The 26,753-nt window shown below is 43.1% G+C and overlaps 1 long non-coding RNA gene across 1 annotated transcript in view; it reads left to right on the plus strand.

Moving 5' to 3' along the window:
• The first annotated feature begins 2,429 nt into the window (after positions 1 to 2,429).
• LOC119826605 overlaps positions 2,430 to 26,753 on the plus strand; it is a 34,212-nt gene continuing 9,888 nt past the window's right edge. The window contains exons 1-2 of the long non-coding RNA XR_005287453.1: positions 2,430 to 2,466; positions 14,710 to 14,784. This is a non-coding gene — a long non-coding RNA (uncharacterized LOC119826605). The remainder of the gene's footprint in view (positions 2,467 to 14,709; positions 14,785 to 26,753) is intronic.

The raw sequence follows: 26,753 nt of genomic DNA on the forward strand, positions 1-26,753 counted from the left end.
CGTCTGTGTGTGTGTGTGTGTGTGTGTGTATGTATGTTTGCGGCGCCTTTATCAGCTAATCCATCTCCCAATACCAACTTTATTTTAACCACACCAGAGTTGTCCTCTGACCTACACCCACACACAAATAAATGCAATGTCAAAAAAGAAGAAGCAGTGTTTACTAAAAGCAGCGACAGTTACTTTAGCCTGCAAATGGTGAGTCATGGTAAAGATTGGCATCTGCCTCCACCTGCCTCAGTCTCCTCCCTTTATGCCATTGTAGTTGTTTGTGGGGACTCCCAGAATTGGGCTTCTGCCCTAGGACTCTACTACCATGTGCCCACACTTAATTCAGTTTTGTGGCTAAGATTCCATTGTATGTACAGATAGCATAATTTTATCCACTCTATTGGTGGGCATTTGGGTTGTTTTCTACCTTCGTGCTGTGTGTTGAAGCTGCTGAAAACACTTAAGTACAAGTATTTGGGTCTCTGCACTATTGGACTCAAATGTTTGGCTGAGCTAGAACTCAGGAGACAAAATTGGTAGACGAGTTTTATTCAAAGCCAGCCTTTGACTGATATGGTGGTTCATGCCTATAATCCCAGCCAGCACTCTGGAGGCTGCGTCAGGACAGCCACAAATCTAAGGCCTTTGTGTTGTGTAGTGACTTGCAGACTGGGCTGCATTACAAAACTAGACACGGCCTCAAACAAACAACAAAAAGCCACACCCAAAGACAGACATTTGTCTCCAGGGGATTTTGTCCTTGCCTCTAGGTGAGCCTAATTCTGAATTCTGAATTAGAGCCTAATTCTGAAGCTGAAGCAAAACAGCACAAAAGATTACATCACAGATAGGGTAGTTGGAAAGGGAGATGCTGGCAGACTGTTACTGCACTGGTAGAACACATGCACATTTTATTCTGCGAGTGAGAATTTGAAACTCATGCTTTTTCTGGGAAGCGAGGGGACCGTTGGGGACCGTCGGCATCCTTGTACCTCTTTGCTCTTGTTTCACAGTGTGCCTGTGTTCCGCCCTCACTGAGCCGGTGTCGCAATAAAGAGAGACCAAAGTTCCAGCATAAGTCCTCGACAGTATTATATTTAGTTAGTATTATACATGTGGCTCTGGCTGACCTGAAACTTAATGTAGAGACCAGACTGGCCTCGAACTCACAGAAGTCCACCTCCCTCTGCCTCCTGGCTGCTGGATTGAAGGTGTGCACTACACATTGAGCTTTTAAAGAGCAGCATCTAACAGTAACAGACAGAAAGCAGTTCTAACAAAGATCCACCCTCTCTGGCCCTGAGTATGCTTGTGACGCTGTCCTGAGTGCCCACACATTAGTGGGTGCTTAGTTGTGGAGTCGAAGGCGTGGTTTCCCAGCTCTAACCTGGGAAAATGGTATTTTCTTGAGTTTATTTTCTCTCTTGTTTCCTAAGTCCTGCCTCCCTGTTTCCCTCCTGAGAGGTTTCAGCCTCTCTCACTACAGGTGGGAAATGAAGGCTGGGAGAGATAGAGTATCACCTTCCTGTGTTGAGGCCCAGACTGAATTGAAGATTGTCTGGAGGCCTTAATGGGATGTGGACATTTTCCCTTCACCTCTCCAGGATCATGTCAGGAAAGTCCCATGGACTGGCACCAGGGCTTGAGGGGCTGTAGTCCAGAAACTGGCACTTGGCATGCACCATATGCATGTGGTCAAATGTTCCAGACACTGAGATGTAAAGTGCTTGATTTGTTGTCCCAGAAAGTACCTTACTACAGACAAACGAGACATTCCAAGCACTCTGCAGTTCTGCTGTCTGATGCTCCTTACTGTTGTGTTTCTGCTTCCCCTTTAGAGGGATGTAAGAAGAGCTCTGCAGCTGATAAACTTGGTGCCCTGGGTCATCACCCCTTGCAGCCCGCCTGACCCCATTTGTGAGCTCTTCCTTTCTCTTTCATACCTGATCTTTTTCTTGGCACCTTGTCTGGAGCCCTAATGAGGCTGGTTCAGATCGTGTGTGGAAGTCAAGGTGGTAACAGTAAGGGCAGATGCACGAGACCTTCTTTCCTGTCTATTTCCGCCTTGCAAGATGTCCTCCACACTTCCTGTGCCCAGGTCATCTTGTATCCTCTCTGTTAAATACTTTTGCTGAGCCCCTGGTGTACACAAAATAAACTCTTCATCTTTGTTATTGTTGCGAATTATCCACCAGAGAAAACTTCTCAGACATGGGGTTAAGCCAATAGAAAGAGCGTTCAGGGTCCCAGGGTAGCTCCACCTTTTATCAGGCTTGGTTTTAAGCATAAAATCCGTGTCCTGGACTGACATACTTCAGTTAACAAGAACAGTTAGCCAGAAATGAAACCACAGAAGCCCAAAGCAAGGCTAGTACATTCAGAGACTTTGCCAGAACTATGGATTTGGATAATCAGGTCTCCGTTCTTGTTTTTGGCAGGTGGTGCTGTCTCCTTGCTGGCTTTATGGCCCGAATGGTAGGTAATTCCATTATTGTGTCCATGTTGCCTGTTAAGGTCTGGGCCCTGTTACAATAGGACATTAAGGCCCTGTATACTCTGGTCCCCTGTGATTCCTGATTGAGTCTTCCATAGTCGCTCCTTTTATACACTGGCCTTTTGTTATATTAGCACCTTATCTTGTCACAAACCTGCTTTTTTTTTCTAGACGGGATCTCCCAGGGTGTCCTCTAACTCCAACAAATGCTACGTAGCTGAAGATGCCCTTGAACTCCTGATCCTCCTGCCTCCAACTCTCAATTGCTGTCACTTCAGAGATTTGCCATCTCACCTGACCTCAAAGTTGATTTTTTTTTTTTTTTTGAATCAACAAGTTTGATTGGTTTCAAGGGTATTTCAGGTGGAACTGAATTTTACTGGTGGCTTTGCATTAGGAAAGTTACAGTGTCATTTTCTCTCTATGACTGTGATAGTTTGAAAGAAAAGTCCCCCAAAGGAAGTGGCACTATTAGGAGGTATGACTTTGTTGGAGTAGGTATGGCCTTGTTGGAGGAAGTATGCCACTGTGGGGGTGGGCTTTGAGGTCTCCTTTGCTCAAGCTATGCTCAGTGTGGTAAGTAGTTCACTTCCTGTCACCGATGGGCCAAGAACTCTCCACTCCTTCTCCAGCACCATGTCTGCCTGCGTGCCTGTCATGCTTCTCGTCATGAAAATAATGGACTTAACTTCAGAAACTATAGCCAACTGAATTAAATATTTCCTTTTATCGGAGTTGCCATAGTCATGGTGTCTCTTCACAGCAATAGAAATCATAACTAAAATAGTGACATTAAATTATTTAGTAGATTGTTATTAGTTCTGTTTAGCCACTAGAGGTCAGAACTTCACTTTAAAATAAGTACTGCACTGGTTTTCCTAACAGTTTCGACTTTTGGCTTATGAAGGGTTGGCACAAAAATCGTTTTTTTTTTGATAGTTCCATGTGTTTGTCAGGGTTCTCTGGAGTAACAGAACTTAATGAATGAATCTCTCTATATATAGAAAGGGGATTTATTAGAGCGACATACAAGCTGTAGTCCCTGTAGTTCAACAATGGCTGTCTCTGAATGGAAGTTCTAAGAATCCAGAAGGCTGGGTGTCTCAACAGGTCTCCAGTATATGCTGGAATCCTGAAGAAGGTTCTAATGTTAGTGAAGGGATGGACTTGCTAGCAAGGGAACAGTAAGCAGGCAAAGCAAAAGCTTCTTCCACGTCCTTATATAGGCTTCCAGCAGAAGGTGTGGCCCAGATTAGAGGTGGGTTTTCCCAGCTCAAAGATCTGGAGTGAAGGTGTGTGTGCTACCTTAAAGATCCAGATTAGAAGTGGAACTTCCTACTTCAGATTAATCTAAATGGTGAATGCCTTTGATCCCAACATTCAGGAGGCAGAGGCAGGTGGATCTCTGTGAGTTCTGTGGCCAACCTGGTCTACAGAGCGAGGTCCAGAACTGGCTCTGTAGCTACTGAGAAACCCTGTCTCAAATAACAACAACAACAACAACAATAACAACAACAACAAAAATCATTCACAATTTTGGGGTTTTAGTTAATTCCAGATGTTGTCATGGGATATGAGTTTAAGATGTGTTACATTCATTTATGCTGTGGAATATTTGTTTAATGATGCAAAGATGTGTTGCATTCCTTTAAGTTACAATTATTTAACTCTATAAAACTGTTACTGGGCTTGTCTAAAACTCCTGATTGATCTAATAAAGAGCTGAATGTCTAGTAGCTACACAGGAGAGAGAAATAGGCAGGATTGGCAGGCAGAGAGACTAAATAGGAGGAGAAATCTAGGGAAGGGGGAGGAGTGAGAAAAGGTAGAGAGGAGAATGCTAGGTGCTAGCCACCTAGCCACACAGCCAGTCATGGAGTAAGAAGAAAAAAAGATATACAGAATAAAGAAAGGTACAAAGCCCAGAGGAAAACTGTAGTTAAAGAGATAGGATAATTGAAGTTAGAAAAGCTGGCTAGAAATAAATCAAGCTAAGACTGAGCATTCATAAGTAAGAATAAGTTTCCATGTATTTATTTGGGAGCTGCAGGATGGACCCCCAAAGAGTTAAAAAAACAAAAAATCTACAGGATTGTAGTCAAGTTGACAATCAAGAATAGCTATCACATTCTGAGGATCACACCCAGGGCCTTACACGTGCCCTATCACTGATTGTATACCCAGCCCTGTTTAGATTGTTTTGAGGTGGGGTCTTGTCCAGTTATGCAGACTGACCCTGAACTTACCCTGTAATGTGGGCAGGCCCTCAAGGTGTGCTCCTCCTACTTTAGTCTCGCAGGAACTGGGACTGCAGGCTTGTACTACCCTGGCCTTGAACTTCTGGCCATCCTTCCTCAACCTCCATAATATTTGGGGCTGCCAAAGTGTGTGCCACATTTCCTGGCCCCAGGGGCACTTTTATAGATTATGGGTTTTGGCCAGGGCATCGTAACACACACTTGTAATCCCAGCATTTAGGAACTGGGGTTTGGAGGATCAGGAGTTCAAGGGGGTCTTGGCTATACAGAAAGTTCCAGGCTAGCCTGCAAAGCCGAGAGACCCTGCCCAACAAAAAAAAAAAAAAAAAAAAAAAAAAATGTTATATGATATCTTTTTTCCAGTACTGGAGATTGAACCTAGGTCCTACTACATAGAAGCGGATCTACCACTGAGCTATAGCTATAGTATTTTTTAAGTAGTTAATTTTTGTTGCAGACTCTCTGTAGTCAGGCTAGCTCAGACTTCATGAAGCTGCAGCTCCAGCTTCCTGAGTGCTAGAGTGAGATGTGCACACCACTCATCTACTTCCCTTGGTGTATCTGATTACTGACAAATGACGCAGCATCACAATTTATTAAGTAAATCATTTCGTCTAAACATAAAATAGCTACCCAGTATAGTTATCACATAGTTCCTCCCTCTTTTGCCAGATTCTCTTGTCTTCCAAGATGAAATTTAATGTTTTCTCTTTTGGTCACCTTTTAGAAAAAGCTCATAGTTCGAGAATTAGGTATTGTATAGAAATATGAAATTCACAGAACATTAGGGATTTGTCTGTTTTGCTGTTTGAGGCAGTCTTACTATTTAGTAGAGGATGGTCTCAGACTCAGTCTCTTAGAACTGCCATGACAAGCACACAGCACTACACGAGGCACTCACATAGTGTTAAGCACTCCAACAGGGATCCATTCATTTGTTTCTATAAGTTATGCGGTAACCATTCCTCTAGCACTAGAAGTCAGACTGCAGAGAGGAGGATGAAAGCTGGGCTGCAGTACTCGGGGCAGAGGGAGGCAGGTCTCTGAGTCTGAGGAGAGTCCTGCCTGCAGTGTGAGTTCCAGACCAGCCAGGTCTACATGGTAAGACCCTGTCTCAAAAATAAAAATAAAATTTAAAAAGAAAGAAGGTTTTTTGAGTGTTTTTATATTTTGGTAATGGTGAGAGAACATCCAGAAGATCTTTGCTCTAGTTTACTAGGGCATTAGAGAATTACTGCTAAGAGTAAACTCCAGTGGGGAGCAGAATAGCCCATCAGGAGCACTCGGAGTGATTGATGGATAAACACTTGGGCATGTTTGTATTCGGGCTGGGGAATATTTTAAGCACCTGGACTTCAGCTAATCCCGTTTCCCAAAGTAGTAATGTTCTCCATGTTAGTATAGCTACCCCAGGAAGCCAAACAAAGATGGACTGCCAACAATTGAGGCTGAGTCACATGTGCTTGGTGTCAGCAGTTCATATTAAACAACTGTGTTGGGATTTAAACAATGCAAATTTCCTATTTAAATTTCCCCCCACAAAAGTAATTAATATGAACATGGAAAATGACTAAAAGTTACAAAATATGTTATGGGGAGATGTCTAAGAAGTAAGAAAAAGGAACTTTATGAGGTGGAAAGGGCTATGTTGAATACAAAAATTGGCTATCAAAAGGCTCTCGTAAACTTTGAAGCTTGTAACACGGGCCTGTTTAAGATAGTCTCGAAAAGTAGATGATTAGGATCAAATCAACCCCATGGCTCTTCAGTTCTAGTGAAATTGTTCCTACATCAGGCTCGGAAACTGCCATGTGCCTTCCCCTGTGTTTTGTTCATACATTGCTCTTAGTTTGGAAGTCACTATGCTGTTCTCTGTATAACTTCATGCATGGTTGCAGGCCCAAAAATGTTTTCTTTCCTTCACAGAGTACCCAAGTAGATTAAAGGTTTGCTGGACACTCTTCCTTGGACATTTATTTACCGAGTTTTGGTATATTTTGAAAGCATGCTGCTCCATGCCTGCTCAGCTACTTGGTAACTATCTAAAGTAGAGCCCAAGCCTGCCCTTCCTTCTCTGCCTGTTTTAGAGACCTCTGAAACTCTGACACAAGAAGTATCCTTTGTCTAGAGTTCCTGGGACCACATAGACGGGTCTCCCGGAGTAGCCCTGCCTAGCCTAGAACTCACTATGTAGGCCAGATTGGCTTCAACCTCAGAGAACTCTGCCTGTCTTTGCTTCCAAAGTGCTGGGGTTAAAAGGCACTCACCACCATGTCTGCCCCTCAAGTACTTTTTGATTCACTTTTTAGTTAGCAGGGTTACACTTTCTGCTATTATTACATAACTATATAAAGACAAGAATGACTAAATGGTTAGTGACAACTTATAAATTGCCATCATAATTTAGCCTTCTCCATAGTTCAGTTAGTTTTCACAGAGAGATGCTTGTCACAATACAATACAATACAATACAGTACAATACAATACAATACAATGTTGATATAATTGTTACAAGAAGGCTGAATCCAAGCATGTGGCTGAATCAAATATAGTAGGATGCATATTTTTAGGGATATTTTGCACAAGAATCTGGAAAATGTTTTCTCGCATCCCTGTCCAACATACATCCCCGATTCAGTGAGCTTGAAGGGTGAAAAGCTTGCAATTGTAGAATGAATCTTTCAGTTGGTCACCTCATCACTTACTGCTGCTAAAGGGTCTAAAGAGAATTTGGGAATTCACTGCATCCTCTCTGACCTTTCTGCTGGGGGCTTCTGCTCTCCCTGCTGACACTTAGTCTTCTGTCCAACAGTCACAGATGTAGCTGGCTAATCTCTCCTGGCACGGGTTTGAGTCACTTTATTGGTTCACAGAAATGAAGTCACCGTCAGATGGGAGCATTTAAGTGTGTTATTTAACTAATATATTGGAACAAGGAATCCTAGAAAGCATCTTTATGAAAAATGTCAAGCCACATAACTTTCTATTTTCCTTTATCAAAAGATCTCTCACAGGAATTACACTATAACGATATGATTTCTTTCTTTAATTCATTTATTTTTGAGACATGGTCTCACTATGTCAGCCAAGCTGTCCTGCCTGGAACTCCAGATCCTCCTGAGAGCTTGGATTACAGGAAAGGCACTACCATAACAGCTAAGTCTTGCTTCTTAACAGTGCTAACTGGGAGCTAGCACGGGGGGACACCAACGTTCAGATGGTGTGAGCAAGTAGAAGGTCCTAGATAGAGCACGGAGGACAGTGGAGCGAGGCACATCTTAGCATATTGTGAGCAAACACACAGAGAAGAGCAGCTGAAAACACAGTGACTCCAAACGGACCCAAGACGGGCAGCAAAGAAGTAACAAGACTCATGACAAGCCCACCTGGCAAAGGACAAAGACCAGCCTCACTGGAAATGGCAAAACCCAGATGGGATAAGTTACAGGTTGAGATTGGTGATGTGTTGCCATCCTTTGAGTTCCAGGCCATTGACTAAAATACAGTGTCGTGAAAGAACAAGAAGAATGATGCTGGTGGTGTAACCCCAGGACATGGACGGTCAAAGCTGAGGAGGGTCAGGAGTTAGTCATTCTTAGTCACCTAGTCATTCAAGGCCAGCCCTTGCAATAAATACCTTCTTTCAAGTAAACAACCCAACAGGCAAAAACCAAGCAAACTGAAGGATGGTGCACAAAGACGCAAGGTGGCCTTGACTCTACTGGAACCAGGCTTTTCACACTATAGGTCAAACCTCTCCAATTACTTGAAGACACAGAGCTATCCCCCACCTCCAGTGTTACATACGGTGCCGGGAACTGGGCCCATCTAGAGCATTGTATGTACTAGGTAAACATTCTGCTGTTGAATTACATCCACCACCCCTATTTCTTAAATTTTTTATTTTGAGGCAGAACCCTGTTACGTTTCCTACACTGGCCTTCAATTTTCTTTGCAGTCCAGTCCCTACCATATCCGGCTCACTTAGTGCTTGCTTGGCCTGTACTAAGAGTCTAGGTTCAACCTCCAAGCCTGAAGTTAAAACAACGATGTAAAAAGTTGCCAAATTTTTGATAATTGAGAATCCTGTTGAAGTTATTTAGTTACAGGGAGGGAGGGAGGGAGAAAATGTCCCTTCTCCTAAAGTGTTTGAAGACTCAATGTGTGGGAGCAGAGGTAGATTGGTTAGGATTCTTTACAGCAGGTGACTGCTACCTAATTTGAAATGATTCCAGCAAAAGAGAACTTACTGGTTATGTAAATGAAAAACCCAGGATTGCTGCTTCAGGGATGCTTCTCCCTAGACACTAAAATGATGTTGCCAGTGATTGGGTCTCTTCATCTATTAACTTTTCTTTTTGTTGACTTCATTTTCTTCCAAGTTCTCTTTAAAATTATAGGAAAGATGGTCCAAGTATACTAAGACCAAAAATTAATTGTCTATATTTCTACTCAGGCTCTCTCTCTCTCTCTCTCTCTCTCTCTCTCTCTCTCTCTCTCTCTCTCTCTCTCTCTCTCTCTCTCTCTCTCTCTCTCTCTCTCTTCCCCCTCAAAGTAATACATGCCCGACTGATCTTGTATCCCGAAAGAATCACCTGGTCACTGAGCCTGAGGCGTGGGAAGAGCTGACAGTCAAGTCTGAGTCTTGTCCCTGTTAGGGTGGGAGGGCTGGTGTCTGATGATGCCCGTCCTCAGTGAATCACATGGGGTGGAGAGAATAGGACTCAAGAAGAAGGGAAAGGTTAACCTCAGCCACAGGAGGGCTCCTAGTTCCTGGAGGCATAGTGGTAGGTAGGAGACAGAGGAAGAGAGGATCTTATTAATACCCACCAACAAAGAGAACTTGGGGAAGGTTCAGGACCACTAAGGACTGAGCCAAAACTTTAAGGAAGGCCAACGTCTAATTTTGTAATTTCCCTGGACAATAGGTCTCTGAAAAGATCAGAGCTTAGAGTGATTGGGAAGTTATTGATTGTTTAGCTCTGTGTCCAGAATACCTGACCCTGATTCTAAGGGACAAAATATCTGGCTAGCCTGGGATAAGATTTAAAAAAATTATGTGTATGACATGTTCATCTGAATGTAGGTTCACAAGGATTCCCTGGAGGTGGGGTTATAGGCAGTTACAAGATACTCAATGCTGAGTCCTGAACTTATATCATCTGTAAGAGCAGTGCACACTCTTAACCACTGAGCCATCCCTCCAGCCCAAGGATTTTTAAAACTTTGTCTTGTTATGTGTCCCAGGATTGACCTAGAAGTGCGACCGCCCTGTCTCAGCCGTGGGAAGGCCTGGAGTTCATACAGCATGCCTGGCCTTATCTATTAATGCATTATTTGTTTTCTGATTTTCATCAAATATAAAGAATGAGAAGAGTCAAGTGATGGGATCTGGGAGGAAACAAAAATTAAAGGAACCAAAGGAGCAAAAGAGGGCAGCAGAAGGAGAAGGAATGGCCAGAAAGACAGTAGAAGAGACAGGTTTCTACCCAGAAGCTTCAAGTCAAGCACATTTCCATCAGAAAGACATTAAATGGAAGGAATCTCGATCACCAAATACCATAGATTCTGCAGACTGGGCTTGGTGGCCATTGTTTATAATCCCAGTACTCCAGAGGTACAGACAGGAAGGTTAGGAGTTCAAGACCAGCCTGGGCTACATAGTGAAACTTTCAGGAAAGAAAAATGTGTTAAAAGCTCTGCCTTAATGAGCTCTACAGTATTCACAAGGGAACCAAGCCATCCTGTTTCTCAAGTACCCACTGCTCATAAAGTAGAAACCAGTACCTCCACCCCAGTTAGAAGTATTCACATGGGAGCAAATTTTACTCTATCTTTGTCTTCGTTTCTTTCCCGAGATGTATTGCTATGATAAAAATACCATGACAAAAAAACCAACTTTTGGTTTGTTGGAGAGAAAGGGTTTATTATGGGTCCCGGGTCACAAGTACAATGTGTTACATTATAGTAGGGGAGCAAAGGCAACAGGAACCTGAAACAGCTGGTTATATCACAGCCATGTCCGGAAGCAGCAGTGAATGCACGCTGCCACTCAGCTCCCTTTCTTCATATCTGCAGTCTGCAATTTTTGTCAGGGAATGGTGCCACCAACAGTGGGCTAGTCCTCCGTCAGGTAACAGAAATCAAGATAATTTCAATCATCCCTCACTCATGCCCAAAGGCCCAGATAATTCTAGACCCTTTCATGACAGTGACAACCAACACATAGTTCTAGCCCGTCTTCCCCTAGAACCGCACGCCTTAACTTGTCTGCTTTAACTGGTGCTAACCTTTGCGGAGGCTGAGTGTGGAACTCAGCCTTTGATATTTTCTCTCCCTTGCCCCTCTTCTTTCTCCTCTCCTCTCCCTAGCCGCTCTCTCTCCTTTCCTCTCTCCCTCCCTTCCTCCTACCATCTCCCTGCCTCTTCTGTATGGATTATCTGCCCGTTTTGTTTGACTTGAATAATAACTTCAGCCTTGTTTAACATTAAATCAATACAAAGTTAGAGCAAACATTGACACAGTGCTTTAAGAATTCCGAGGGTTAAGGCTTGTATTTACAATCTCATTCCAGACGAGGAAGATTAAAGAAATGTAACTTTATCTGTAATCCTCTCGTGTTGTAACCCTATAGCAAGACTTTGTAACCTCAAGGCTTATTCAAATGTTTGTCATAGGAAATTGTCTCAGCTCGCTAAACTTAAATATTTTATTTGCTATAGGAAATTGAATTTGCTCACCAGCTTTGTGATAATTAACCACTGACCTTGTCCTCATTGATTTTTTTTCTCTAAACTCAACCTTACCCATGCTAAATTCTCTAGACAGGAAACTCTCTTGGGTCCAGAGTTTTCTTCGGGTTGGCAGTATAGTTAAAACACAAAATTTCATTCTTTCGTATTTCCGAAGGAGGCCCATCTAGTTTTCCTCCCAACAATAAAAGCTCCATTTTGATTCCCATCTTAGCCCCCAACCCTTCTCTCTCTTTTAGGGAGACTGGAATTCATGCCGTTATTTGTGCTTCCCCTGTGTTATACTCCAGCCCTTTTCTGTAACGCTTAATTGATTCAGAGTCTGGGGAGAAAGGGTATGGTATGAAAAACGTCCTGCTGGATTCTAGTGTGAGTAGGACCTTCACCTGTTAGCAAACAAGGAGGAGACGAATAACACTGCCTGATTCTAACACAGGCAGTTTACCAACATTTCAGAAAAGAACCGTGTTTCTCAGAGTTGCACGGGCTTCAGCCCTTATAAGGTCTTTCGTCCTGTTAATCTTGTACTTTCGTGCAGCTCTCCTCTCCAGTACTTAGAATTGTTCATTTGGAGACTCAATGCCCTACACCTTCTTGACTGTGCTGCTTGCTTTGATTAGACTATTCAGCTCCTAAAGGCCACACAGCCCATGCTCATATTTCTCTGCAGAGATGCCACTTTCTAGAAGTCTCTCCTGGATATTTCTTTTCCCATATTCCCAAACTTCACTCTGTGTCTTAGCTGAGATGTCTGTTTCTATGAATAGAACACATGTCTCTACATAAGTTACTGCAGTATGATTAAAACATGCGAGAGGTGATCCTGCTTTCATTTAGTAGGGGATGAGTTCCTTGGGTGTAAGGGAAATGGCCTTCCTTTTATCCTTCCTTTCTTTTGACAGGATCTGCCAAATTTTCCAGGCTGACCTTAAATGTAGGGTCTTCTTGTATACTCCTCCTGAACACCAGGGGTTAACAACTGTGGGGTACATTTGGCTTCCTTTCAGTTGTCACTATAGGGATTGGTATACTCTCTAACGTGAGTGAGCAGCTAAGAACAGGGCCGCACTATTCTAGCTGGGGACCAGCCCCGCTTTGTATCTTTCTCCTTGTCTGATTGCTAACAATCTCTCTTTACAAAGCTGTTCCAGTGCGGATGGTAAATTCTAGATTACCTTATGCAGTAGGACTCGAGGGGGATCTTACTTTCATCTAAGAGGATAGTTCTTTGCTCTACAGCTTCTATGGGAGGACAGAAGTAATGATTATTTTAAATGACAGCAACACTAACTATGAAGATTCCTTGTTTATAAAATGAAACTAGTGAACTCTGATTCCTCCTCTTCCTTCCCCTCCTCTTCTTCTTTAACAGAGTTTCACATAGCCCAGAGTGGCCTCTAACACCCTGTTTAGCCAAAGACTGTGATAGGGAATAGCACCTGGAGAGTCACTTAATAATTAAGATCATCTTTCATGGTTCTGGACCCTGGAAGCTCCAGATGAAGCGCTGTAGGCTTTTCTTCTGTGTCTCTTCTTGGCTGGCATACAGGAACCTTCCTGCTGTGTTCTCACATGGTGTTTTCTTTGAATGTGCCTATCCCTGGTGCCACTTCTTTTTGCAAGGATCCCAGTGACACTTATAAGACCTCTACCCTTATGACCTCATCTCACCCTGATTAACTCCGCCAACTCCTTCAAGGCCCTGGCTCTAGCCAGCTTCATGGTAATTTCAGCACACGTGAGCTTAAGGCAGGAGGATCATGAGTTTGAGCCCAGGTTCAGCTAAATACAGAGTTTGAGACAAATTTGAACTAAATTGAACTAAAAGTGAGACCTTATCTCCAAATAGAAGCCCCGTTCACATTTAGGGATTCCACATGAACTTAGGGAGGACATTCTTTGGTCCAAAATATATCTATATATAAATACATACATTAAATTTCTATGTCTATATACATCAACAATACACATATATCATTTGAAAATAATATGATGATTAACTTTCTAATTTTGGACAGAATAATACAAATGGGTAATCAGACACGTTTTAATCAATCTTTTACTTTCTGAATATTTTGTTTTAACTTTTAATAGAACTTTATTTCTCTATAAAAAACAAAATTTACTCACTCAAAATAATACCTAAAACTTCTAGACATTGCCTTGAGAGATTCTCCTGAGGACCATGCTTTAGAGGTCTCCTCAAGCCCCCTTGCTTTTTTTAGAGACAAGAACACTTGGGAGTCACTGGGACCCTGGAAATGTAGCCCCAAATATCTTTGAGCCTGGCTACAGGGCCTCTTTAGGCCTCCTGTGCATGTCACGTGTGTCACCCAGGCCCAAGCGGTGGCTACCTACTGTCTCTTAACTACCATGTCGTGACTCAGAACTGGGGGATCCTAGACCTTTGTGGTACAATCTAATTAGCAATATAGAATAGATACAAATAATACCTACTATAATTGCCAGATTATTGACTTGGCTCTTTCCCTTTTGACTATTTAGTCTATTATCATCTGTACTTTTGCCCTAGGCTCTGCAAATGTTTATGTACAGCATTTATAGTTCACGGGTCAGAATGCCTAGTGCCATTTGTCATTTGGTCTACACAGCAGCCCACGGATCGGTCCTATTTCTGACCCAATTTTCTAGAAATGAATCAGGGGACTGAGTCTCTTCTGCTCCTCAGAAACATAGCTGGCCTGGAGTGGAATTGGAACCACAGATCCTGAGCCCTTAGGCGCCACCCCCTGCTCCAGGACTACGGAAGCAGTGAATGTGGTTTCTCACTCATTACTCATGCAGAAGGGAGGAAAGACCTTGATGCATTAACCGCAAATAGAGAGGTTGTCTGAACATAACTCTCCTTTGGGAATCTACAGCAGACAGTTCAGACTCTAGAATTTCCTTTTCTAGACATGAAACGAATCCTAAAACCCGCTTGCCCTGGTGTGCAATGATACTGCTGTAAGCAGTATATCTCCACAGGGGAAGGGAGGGCGGGCAACAACAGTGGAGGAAATCCACCTGGCACCTGAAGCAGACTCGCTTCCTCTGGTTTTCTCATGTAGAGAATGACAGCCATGCCCGGATGGGGTTTGCTTATCAAAATGTGTCCACATGTTACTGTAAGCAGATGAAAATCATCTTGTACGACTTGCTAGAAAAATTAGTAATAATAAAGTGTCGCTTCTTTCTTCTCTGCTTGTCACAGGTGCAGACTTGTGTTCCTGGCACTCAGAGGCGGAGGCGGAAGGACAGCGAACTGGGGGACCGCCTGGGCTAGAGAGTGAGTTCTTAAAAAATTTAAGTGTATGTGTACGCGCGCACATGTGCGTGGGCAAATCCAGATGTTACATGTTGCTGGTCCTGCTGGGTTGTGAAAACTGGATGGTCTGAACGTCTGTTGTCCTCTTGGATAGGGAACAGCACTGAGCTGGCTGCTCCATTCTCCGATAGGTTCCATTCCTTCTTTTTCTCTTTAGGGTTGGAAGGATGCAGATACTATTCTGCAAATTCCTCTTTTTTCTTCATGTAATTTCTATACTGTTTATGACATGCCTAAATTTTTCCATTAGTCTTTTACATGTTGGGGACAAGATGTTTTATGTCCTGTGATTCTCTGTGCCTGAAACAAGTTTCTAAGTGATGTCACATGTAGGGAACAAGAGCTTAGATTTAAAACGTGGCAGTTAAAACTTGGATGCAGTCTGGGTTTCTACTGTTCCTTGGAATCGCTCAACATGACTCCTTAATGGGTGGAGAACCCTTTTTCTTCTTGGTAGTTCCTAGGGACTTCGAAATGGAAGCCAGAGAAACATAAAAGATGATGTAACACATTTGAAAACATGTGATTTGATCTCTATGTGTCTGCATGTGTGCCATGAGAAGCAATAGGTATATATTAAGAAGACTTTTTCCACATATACAACATGCATACTTACAAAATACATTGGCAGCTTCGTGGCAATTGCCACCCAATGCCTTGAACTTGTGGTCCCCTTGCTTTAGTCTTCCGAGCATCTGGGACTACAGGCATGTGTCACCACAGCCAACTGAAAAGGAGCTCGTTTGATAAACGTGTAGCTACAAACAACATAAAGTAACTGGAACTTATTATTAGTGGTAGTGTTGCTAGTGTTAGAGATTGAACATGGCTTCATTACATAACTCAGGCTAGCCTTGAGCTTGACCCAGGCTCTTGGAGCCTGGATTATAGATATGTATCACCACATCTAAGGGGAAATGTTTTTTTCTACATGTAACAAAAGTACCCTTTGCTCAGGGTGGTACCGCCTGCACAATGTGGTACATGTACCCGGTGTGCTACCATATATCTATCACGATACCACTTGCCTGCATGGTGCAGTGCTTGGTACTGAAGTGGGAACAGGTGCCCAAGCACCCAAGCCTCACAATATCAATACCTACTTGGCATGTACATTTTATCTCAGTTATGGGCCAGCTATAGCTCTGTTTCTTGTGTCCTATTATTGGTCTTGTAGTCCAGGCCTACAGAGTAGCCTCCCAAGGGACTTGCTGCACTCTTTAACAGGAGATACAGCAAATATGTTTCAGTTAACAGAACACATCCATCGTCAGGCCCAAAGATGTGGGGGACAGTTCTTTGCATGGGCAGGTGGCAATGCGGTGGGCCATCATGGACGTTCTTCTCATTTCACAAAGGAGGAAACCAGAGCTTGTGGAAGTTAGAGCAGCCCCCCAGGTCATGTGACTGGTAAGTGGATCCGGCCATCTGACTCCCAGCAAGAGTACATTTACCCATCTGTCCCTGTTGGCATCTGCTTCAGGAACAATCTTCTCATGACTTGACCATATAACCCTTTCCTTGTGGCTTTAGCACACAGCTTTAACAAGTGGCCTTGAAACTCAAGTGACCTTTGTGTCAAAGAAGTCAATATTCCACCAAGTCCCAGATCATGTGTCCCTGGGGGAAAACTCGAATCAAAAAGTAAATTTGCTTCTCAACCCTGAAACTAAAGCAGCTTAATCGTACTTCATTCAAAGTTTGTACAGACCCGTGTGTTTCTCTACGCCAGTTAAGGGTGTTGTCTGCGCAGAGGCAAACATGATTTCCAATGGCGGGTGTATGAACGCTCACTCATGACTTCTGGGAGTGTCTCCAGATGGGGATCAGTAAGCGAAGTGCTGACAAGGACCTGAACTGCTTCCAGTGAGCTCTCTGTGCCACAAGTCAGGGCCACCAGAAGTCCCAGAGTGTTCCTCCTCACTTTATTACTGGGTCTGCCCCATGCGCTGTGTTCTGACCCCAGTGATGCATCAGGGCTCCCTCACCAAGCGTTTCTGTTCCGGACGGTCCTTTCCCTAATCTCATCAATCAAATACCAACTGTTGCTTTAAACGCAAGTAAAGCTTTTCCTTACACCTCATCGCCCTCCTAATCTTTTGGCCTAATACCTTTCTGCCAGCAGATAGGCAGTCAGTGTTGTTTTTAATGGAAATAAATGACATTGTTCTATTAATTAAGGGTTTCAAGACAAGTGTTTGCGCTCATTCCTTCATCAAGTTGTCAGTGAACACTTCCTGGCTGCAAGCACAAGTTGATATGAAGAGGTGTCCTCAGTGTAGAGCAGTGGATTCAGAATTAAGGCCCACAGGAAGCTGAGCATCCCTGTGGAAATCTCACGAAGAAGAGGCTCTGAAATGTGGGTGGCCCATTGTTGGACCTACACTGCTTCTCGCGCCCTTCAATACTGCATGTGGATTAGGGGTGTAGTGCAGAGGCAGTGTTCTTACTCAGCAGGTGGATCTCCACACACACACACACACACACACACACACACACACACACACACACCTCATAAAATAGTTTACTAATTAATGTCTTCTTTAAGCCTTATTTGACGCAGAATCTCCTTACGAATCCGAAACTGGCCTATAAGATTCATTATGTAGTCCAGACTGTCCTCAAACTCATGACAATCCTGTTTCTACCTCCCAGGTGCTGGGATGATGAGCATGCGCCACCAGGCCCTCTTCCTGCTCTGTCTGTGTTTCCTTTTTTTTTCAGTCTCTTTCTCTCCCTTTTTAGCCTGCAGGCTCTAACTGAGGTTGGCAGGCTTGTTAGCAAACAGGCTGGTCAATCTCACTAGTTATCATTCTTTATTTTTAAATTGCCATCATGGGTTTTTATTTCCTCTTAGCACAAGATGACCCCAGTAAAAGTTAAATAGCATGTTCTGACTAAGTCTATGATGGTACATGGGAAGGATGCAGATTTTGCAAATCCTGAGCTTATAAAAAAAATTTGTGGCCCCATTCAACAAAAATAACATTAACAGAAAAATGTGAAAACCAAGCATAGTGTGTTTAATTTGGGGAAAGAAATGAGATAATTTGCTTGAGCACTGAGTCTGATCCCCTTTCCCCTAAGTTCTCTGGAGGCAATGAGTCAAAAACACTTACACAGAAATATTTCCCCCTCCACCCCTGGCCACTCCAGCACTTACAGGGCACCCTGAAAATTGTGCTTGATTTTCTTCTGATAAGTCTGTGTCTGCTCCTGGACCTTTAAAAACAATGGCTAACTGGTATCGCCTTTCTGTTGTGAATTTTTTTGCTAAGGTTCTGGATTTCTTGGTACCGTATGATTTGGGGATACTTTGTTAGGAATGGTTTTTGAACAGTAAGACTTTCCTTCAAAGTGGAAAGAATTTGGCCATAGATTTGGGTTGACTGTCGTCATTGGAGAAACCATTTGGCAGGACCATAATCTTCTCTTGGAAATATTTAAACAGTATATCACATAAATAATAAAAATCTGACCTTAAATAAATAATGTTGTCACTAAGGGATTTATTGAAGTTTATGTGGCTCAAACACTGTGTTTAGAATAACATTACCCAGAATCTATCAGTTCACTGTTAAACTTTTTAGAAATGATTAAACTTTATAAAATGATTTAAGTCATTTCCCTGACTCCGAAGGTTGTTAAAAATTGGCCTTGCAACCCTGATGGGGATCTTACTAGATGCATCACCAGAAGGTGACAGTAGAGGGCCTCCTTGTAATGCTGTAGGGTTTTATTTCTCATGAAAGGGTGCTTTCTCTCCATTACTTGGCATCTGTTCACCCATTTTGAGATTCGCATCTGTTTATTTGAAAAAGGAAAACATTTTTAGACACCAGTTTTACTATATTGAGAATGTACAGTATAATTGGAGCCTTAAAATATTTTTTTTTTCTCGGTTCAAGTGAAGGAATTAAAATTTTAACAGTTTCTTCCACTTCCTTCCCCAGCAGAATGGAACTTTACGTTCCGTTCTGCTTTTCCTGGCAGACTGTCGCGTTCCTCATTGAGAACAATACGATTATCTAGAAGATCATTGTGGCACATTTCTGTCAATCATGTTACTTTATTCAAAGATCAGAATAATTACATAGACGTAGTTGGAAACATGAACATAACACCTGTTTCATCCTGCAGTCACTCTTCAGGCAAATGTGTCTAAATTATAAAATGGTGATTGATCTAATATATACAAAGAAAAAGCTTCAGGAGCCGTATCTCAAAAATGAATGAGGTTAAATATAGCTGATTGGCTAATTGAAGCCGTCCTAATTAGTCTATGGACCCATCTTGTGAAATTTAAGAAAAGCCACATCTCCAAAAAGGTTCTCAAGTGGCTAACTGGGCCGAAAATCAAAGTGTGGCCAGTTTTGACGGGGTAATAGACACAGGTTACTTTAGCTTCTAGAGAAACCACAGACTTGGCTATGCCAGGCTTCAAGTCAGACATGGTAAAGAGCCCTTGGGAATTCCTATTTTGTCATCTCATTTGGACCAATGAACTATACCCCACGGTCAGCCATTCAAAAAAAGAGGGTACCTACTTGGTGTCACCCTCATTTATATACATGGTGTCACCCTCATTTACATACATGGTGTCACTCATTTACATACACGGTGGCACCCTCATTTACATACACGGTGTCACCCTCGTTTACAAACATGGTGTCACCCTTGTTTACATACATGATGGCACCCTTGTATACATACATGGTGGCACCCTCATTTACAGATCAGGACCCAGTGGAAACCTTGCTGGGAACTTTCTCTGGGTAAGAGGTCTTTGCTCCTTCTTAGAGCAGAGTTCTGTGGGAAACTGTTTGCCCAATCTGCAAACAGTTTTTGTTCTTTTGAAATGAAGACAGGGCCACACTCTGTAACCCAGGATAGGCTGGAATTCACTATGTAGCCCAGGCTGGCCTTGACCATGTCTCCTTTCTCCAGGCTTTTCAGCGCTGGGGTTATAGATGTGAACTATCCCTCACAAACAAACTGTTTTTCTGAAATGAAGTCTCTACTTTCCATCTTAAATTTTCTGTGTATTCTTATGATGAGTTTGACTGTGATCAGGACCCATAATGGCACAGAAGATAAAACACTTGGTAGAGTCACAGTCTGTACTTGCTCCCCAGGCAGGGGGCATCCTTTTAATACCTCTGGATGACAGCATCTCTGGCAGAACAGTGGTATTTGGGGTGCTCTGGATTCTGCTGAGTCTTGAGATTTTGAGTGCCTCTTTGCTTTATGCCTATGTTCAAAGGGCCTCATATACCGCATCCAGCCATTGCACCCAGCCTAACTCTTGAGAGTTTGGGCCTCACCTTCCACCATGTGGTCCTGAGGGTTGAACTCAGATTGCTAGACTGGTGCCAGCTGCCTTTACCAGTTAAGCCATCTCAGTGGCCCTCTACAGATGATTTTTTAAATTTTATTTATTTTTATTATGTATACAATATTCTGTCTGTGTGCCTGCTGGCCAGAAGAGGGTACCATACCCCATTACAGATGTTTGTGAGCCTCTATGTGGTTGCTGGGAATTGAACTCAGGACCTTCGGAAGAGCAGGCAATGCTCTTAACCTCTGAGCCATCTCTCCAGCCCCAAGATGATTTTATTTTTATTTTTATTTTTTATTTTTTTTTAATTTTTATTTTTATTAAAAATTTCCGCCTCCTCCCCGCCTCCCATTTATCCCCCTCCCCCATCCACTCCCCCTCCCTCTCCTGTCCAGAGAGCAGTAAGGGTTCCCTGCCCTATGGGAAGTCCAAGTTCCTCCCCCCTCCATCCAGGTCCAGAAAGGTGAGCATCCAAACAGGCCAGGCCCCCCCCCCAAAGCCAGTAAGCATAGTAGGATCCAAATCCAGTGTCATTGTCCTTGGCTTCTCAGCAGCCCTCATTGTCCGCCATCTTCAGGGAGTCCGGTTTTATCCCATGCTTTTTCAGTCCCAGTCCGGCTGGGCCAGCACAGTAGAGCTGAATAGTTTACACCCTGGTAGTAGGAAACACAAGGAGGGGCTAGGAAGGAACCAGGGCAGGACGTAACCCAGTAAGGCATCTCCCAAGACCTCCAGTCCTTCATCTCTTACTTAGCCTCTAGTAATGCCATCCTAGTGTGATTCAATAAGGGATGGATCTGTTCATTAGGTCAGGGTCCTTGTGACACAGCTGTCCCTGGAGATGCCCTTGTACACACACAGAGGTGCTCTTCATGAATCCCCTCGGTATTTCTTTCTTAGATGCCCTTGTACACACACAGAGGTGCTCTTCATGAATCCCCTCGGTATTTCTTTCTTTCTTTTTTTAAAGATTTATTTATTATGTAGACAGTGTTCTGTCTGCATATATACACCTACATACCAGAAGAGGTTTCAAGATCTCATTAAAGATGGCTATGAGCCACCATGTGGGTGCTGGGAATTGAACTCAGGACCTCTGGAAGAACAGCCAGGGCTCCCAACCACTGAGCCATCTCTCCAGTTCCTCCCTCCCCCGTATTTCTTAATCCAGTCAAGTTCACAGTGGATATTAACTACCACAGACTGCAAATACTGAAATACACTAGAATTGGGAGATGATTTTGTCTGCAAACTGTGACTCTTCAAAAATTTTTCTTGTCTACAATTAGACCTTGTCTAAAAAATTAGACCTTGCTGCTGGTTTTCCTGCCCTATTGATATTAGAGGAATAGTGAAAGCCTTTGGGTTTTATCAATATCAATAACAAGTGTTTATTAAGCATTTATATCGAGCCAGACTCTGAGCTATGATTTTGTGCTTATTTGTTGTTTGCTTTTCACAGTGACCTCTTTGTGATATTATTCCCACTTCCTGGTGGCAAGGCTGATTTTAACCAGGATAAAACAAGAACAACAAAAAGTTTCACAAAATTCAAGATGTCATTGTTTTATCTTGGTCTTAGCATAGAGTGGGGAACCCTGATGGCTCCTTGGCCTTGAGAGGGAGGGAGGGGAGGTATGGATGGAGAGGAGGGGAGGGAAGGGGGAGAAGGAGGGGAGAGAAGGGGGAGAAGGAGGGGAGGGAGGGGGGAGGAGGAGGGAAGGAGATGGAAATTTTAAAAAAAAATAAAAAAAAAAAAAAGTTTCACAAAGCTGAAACAGCTGGAAACTGATAGAACCAACCCAAGGCATCAGGAGCACTGACCTCAAGCTCTTAAGTACCACCCTAAGTTTGTATTTATGGTACACTGTGGTGGTTAGAACAAGAATGGCCCCCAGGGGTTCATATATTTGAATGCTTAGTCACCAGGGAGTGGCACTATTTGAAAGGATTATTAGTAGGTTAGGGAGATGTGGCCTTATTGGAATAGATTAGACCTTGTTGGAGGAAGTATGTCACCGCAGGAGGTTTTAAAAACCCATTCCAGGCCTAGGTTACATCCTAGCCTACAAATCTCCAGGTCCCTGACTGTCTGCCTGCTACCATGCTCCCTACCGTGATGATAATGGACTTCCCTCTGAAACTGTAAGCCAGCTCCCAGCTAATGTTCTCTTTCATAAGAGTTGCTCTGGTCATAGTTTCTCTTCATAGCAATAGTACAGTGATTAAGGCAGTACCATAGAATTACGGAATATTTTTCTGTGACACACACCACACACACACACACACACACACACACACACACACGTGTCTTCCATGTTTCCAACACCTCCAGCAACAGCATAGCAAACGTTCATCCTCGTTATCCCTTAAGTGACAGAGCAGATGGCATTTACGGTGCAGGAGTCATCGAGTCATGCTCAACTGTTGATACGACAACACACACTGTTCTTCGCAGACTTCACGCTTGAGAACCATGTAATCAAGTTACAAAATTAAAAAAAAAATCACAATAAACAATCTTCACCCCCCCCCCCTAAAAAATTAAAAAACTTAAGGCTCACAATGCTTTAAATAAGTTTATGGTTTGGGGTTGGGCCACCTTCAGAGCTCTCCTGGGGTGTATGTGGTTTGTCATCTGTAGAGTGGACACACCTGAAAGCGAACAGGAGGTTTTGTATAGGTTCTATGAACGTACTATGGCAGTTGGTACAAAGAACTTGAATATTCAAGGATTTGAGTGTATGCAAGCATATATCTTGCAACTGCCTATGGCTGTCAAAGATTCATTCATTGTTTAGTTGAGACTTTAAGACATCTTTCTACCAAGGAGGAGCTTAAAAAGATACAAAGGGGATAATAATAAAATAGTCATTCATGTATCCATCACACAGTTTTGAACTTTGTCTACAGGGGCCCCAAATAGTGCCTGCTATGCTAATTGCTAAAAGGGAAATGGTTATTAATAAATTTTTATAAAGTAAATAACTGTTAATTTTGTAATTAAAAAAATGAGTGTAGGTCTTCAGGGTCTTGCTATGTGGCCAAAGCTGGTCCCAAATTCCTGTGTGGTAGGATTACAGCCTCCTGAGTGGTAGGATTACAGATGTGTACAGTTGAAAAACACAGTCAATAATTAATGTGCCATCTCTACTTTATAAACATTTCTCTTTAAAAGACGTAAGCTGCACGGTGGTGGACCACACCATTAATGACAGCCCTGGGGAGGCAGAGTCAGGCCGTCTCTGAGTTGGAGGCTAGCCAAGTATGCAGGGCAAGATCCAGTCTGGAAAAACAAAACAAAACAAGATACAAGCTTTCTGTGTCTCTTAAAGCAGACAACTTAGAGCAGCCATCCAAGAGCCCGTGGGTTTGAATACTTGAGGCTGGTCGAGCCCCTGGGGGCAGATGGCAAAGTAGAGCTGTAGGGGGTGGCTTTACTCTCTTTTAAGGTGCTGTCTCGGTACCTCTGGATCAGTCAGCGTGGATCAAGTGATTCATGAGTTAGTCCTTCCGTTTAGAAAACTGTTTTTTTTTTTTTTTCCAGAAAAGGGATTCAGTCCATATCAATATTGAACAGAGAACAAAGCTGCTCACATATACCCTACCTCCACCCTCCCACCCCCACCTCCACCTCCACCCCCATTCTGAAATACACACAGCCTCCCCAGCTAGCAACATCCCTGGCCAGAGTGGTACTTTTGCTACAGTTGTTGAGTTTATATAGAGACATTGTTATCACCCGACCTGCTTGTGCGCATTAGGGCCTGGGCTCCTTTTATTCTTTGTTTGTTTTCAGATGTGCTAGGCTTTGCTCAGCCTACATTTAGGGGGGAAGGCAGGGCCTTGGTGCTACCTCGAAGTGATGTGTCACTTTGTTGACTCCCAGTGGGAAGCCTGACCCTTTCTGAGGAAAGGATGGGGGAGAAGGTGGGGGGAGCGGGAGGAGGGGAGAGAGTGGGAACTAGGATAGGTACGTAAAATGAGAAAAGATTGTTTTAAAAGAATAAATTAAAACAAATAATAAAAAAAAGTGCCAGGCACCAAACCAAAAGCCACGTGCTGCTGGGCCAACTCTGAGAGGTATCCTTAGCAAAGGGTTTCTTCTGTGCTAGTCTTGGGGTTTAGAAACTCTTGTTTCTCACAGGTTTTACTGCCCTAATCATCTGGGATTGTCTTCTATTTGCAGCTTAGTCTCTGGTATAAGTGTCCATGTTTTCTTGCCTGGATTTCTAACCATCTGGTGACTCAACCAGGGTTGCCTGAGAGCCTGCGCTTTGAACCTATACAGCCATGACTGTGCTTGCGGGAGAGTGTACCACAGATGCGCAGTGGTTTGTGAATGACGTCATATGGTCCTTTTTGTCCTTGAGGGTCATCTGCAGAAGGAGTCTGCATTACAAAACCCCTTTTAGCACCTTTATTTTGTATGGGTGCCCCAACTGGGATATGATGCTTTCACCACACCTCTGTAATAGCCCTTAAAGTCTCTGTGTTGAGTATCCTTACAATACTCCCGGCACCTGCAGGGCCATTGGAGGGGGGGGGGGCATGCCTGCCTCCTTCTCCTGTCCTGTGTTTCAGCTGTGAGTGCCACTGGCAAACTTCTTGTTTGCTTCTGGGAGCATTGCCCTGGCTTTGTTGGCTTGGTTTGCTCAGGAAGATGGGAGCTGTGTACAACCTGATTCTGTTGACTTTGATTGAAAAATTGCTTGCATGACGTTAATTTAGGAGACAGTTCAGGTGGTTAATGTCTGTCTGGCCTCTCCTCTCTGCATCTGGAGTCATTTGCCTAGATCCTAGAAACAGCAGCTTGACTATTCCCGTAACTCATTTTCTAGGTTATAGTAACTTATTAAAATATCCATCCTCTGTTGCTTTCCAAGAAAATTGGAGATTGTATCAGTGAGATCTGACTCCTATGTCTGCCAAGGCCTGGTCACAATCTCTTCCTGCCCTACATGCTAGGTTGGCGCTTGTACCCTAGAGCCACAGGGCTACCAAACATTCTGTGCAGCCAGAATTCTTGCTATCAAACATGATGGTATTACCCGATTTTTACACAATTCACAGATCTTTGTAACATTTTCTGGAACTTTTAGATGTTTTGGAGTAGAATACTTTTCATTTTGAAGGGCTTGAGATAAGGTGTGTGGAACAGTTATCAAGAGCGCAAACACTGGGCCTAGAAGCTGAAACATACTCCTTCCTAAGCGTAGGAGCCCCAGGCGCAGTTCATATCACTGCCCCTTGTCATAAAGGAGGACCCGTGTTTCGAGTGTGTCTTCCACATGTTGTAGTTCGGAGACATAATCCCAAGGTTTGTATGCTAACAGTGTTTGGAGGTAACCAAGGTGAAGAGAGGTCTCAGGCACTTTGAGAGCACAGTAAGACGCAGGCAAGGGAATCAGGAAGTCTTCACCGCTCCCTCTGCTCCTTCCTCAAGTCCAATCCCCCAGCTTTATAGCAAATGTGCTGTGGCCTCTGCACTCTCTTCCCCCAATTTAGAGGAAACAAGCAGACCCTAGTGGAACACCTGCTCTCCTCCTTCCTATGAAGCCCTCAGCCCCTACTCCTAGCTCATCCCTATTCCTAACTGTCAGCTCCCAATACCTAGAAACAGATTTTACCTTACCTTACCTTTTTTTTTGTTTTGTTTTTTGTTTTCTGAGACAGGGTTTCTCTGTGTTGCTTTGGAGCCTGTCCTGGAACTAGCTCTTGTAGACCAGGCCGGCCTCGAACTCACAGAGATCTGCCTGCCTCTGCCTTCCAAGTGCTGGGATTAAAGATGTGCACCACCACTGCCCAGCTCTTACTTACCTTTTAGCTGAAGCATAAGACAAAAGATCTTAAAATATGATAGAGGTCCTTAAAGAGGAAATTATTAAATCCCTTAAAGAAATTTATGGAAACAAAAACAGTGGAAATAAATGAATAAACCAGTTCAAGATCTGAAAGTGGAAATAGAATTAATAAAGAAAACCCAAACTGAGAGAAATCTGGAAATGGAAAATTAGGAACTCGAATAGGAATTTAAGAAGCAAGCCTCTATCAGAGATGGAAGAGAGAATCTCAAGCATTTAAGACACAATTTAAGAAATGGATACCTTGGTCAAAGAAAATGCTGAATCTAAAACAAAACAAAACAACAAACAAACAAACAAAAACCTCCTGACAGGAAATCCGGGAAACTGTGAAAAAAACAAATCTATGAATCTATGAATATTTGGAATAGAGGAAGGGGAAGAAATCTAAGTCAAAGGCACAGAAAATGCTTTCAAAATAATATTAAAAACTGTAATCTTGACCAAGTAACATATAAAAGCAGACATATTAGAATTACACCCGACTTTTCAGTGGAGACTCTAAAAATCAGAGGGCTTGGATAGATGTGCTGCAGCCTCTAAGAGACCACACATGCCAGCCTAGACTATCATACTGAGCAAAGAAATGAATAAAAGTAAGATAGTCCATGATAAAACCAAATCTAAATAATATATATCTACAAATCCAGCCCCACAGAAGGATCTAGAAGGAAAACTCCAACCTCAAGAGGTTAACCACACTCAAGAAATCACACAAGGTATAGATA

The sequence above is a fragment of the Arvicola amphibius genome, chromosome 11 (assembly GCF_903992535.2).
Source record: "Arvicola amphibius chromosome 11, mArvAmp1.2, whole genome shotgun sequence".
Lineage (NCBI taxonomy): Eukaryota > Metazoa > Chordata > Mammalia > Rodentia > Cricetidae > Arvicola > Arvicola amphibius.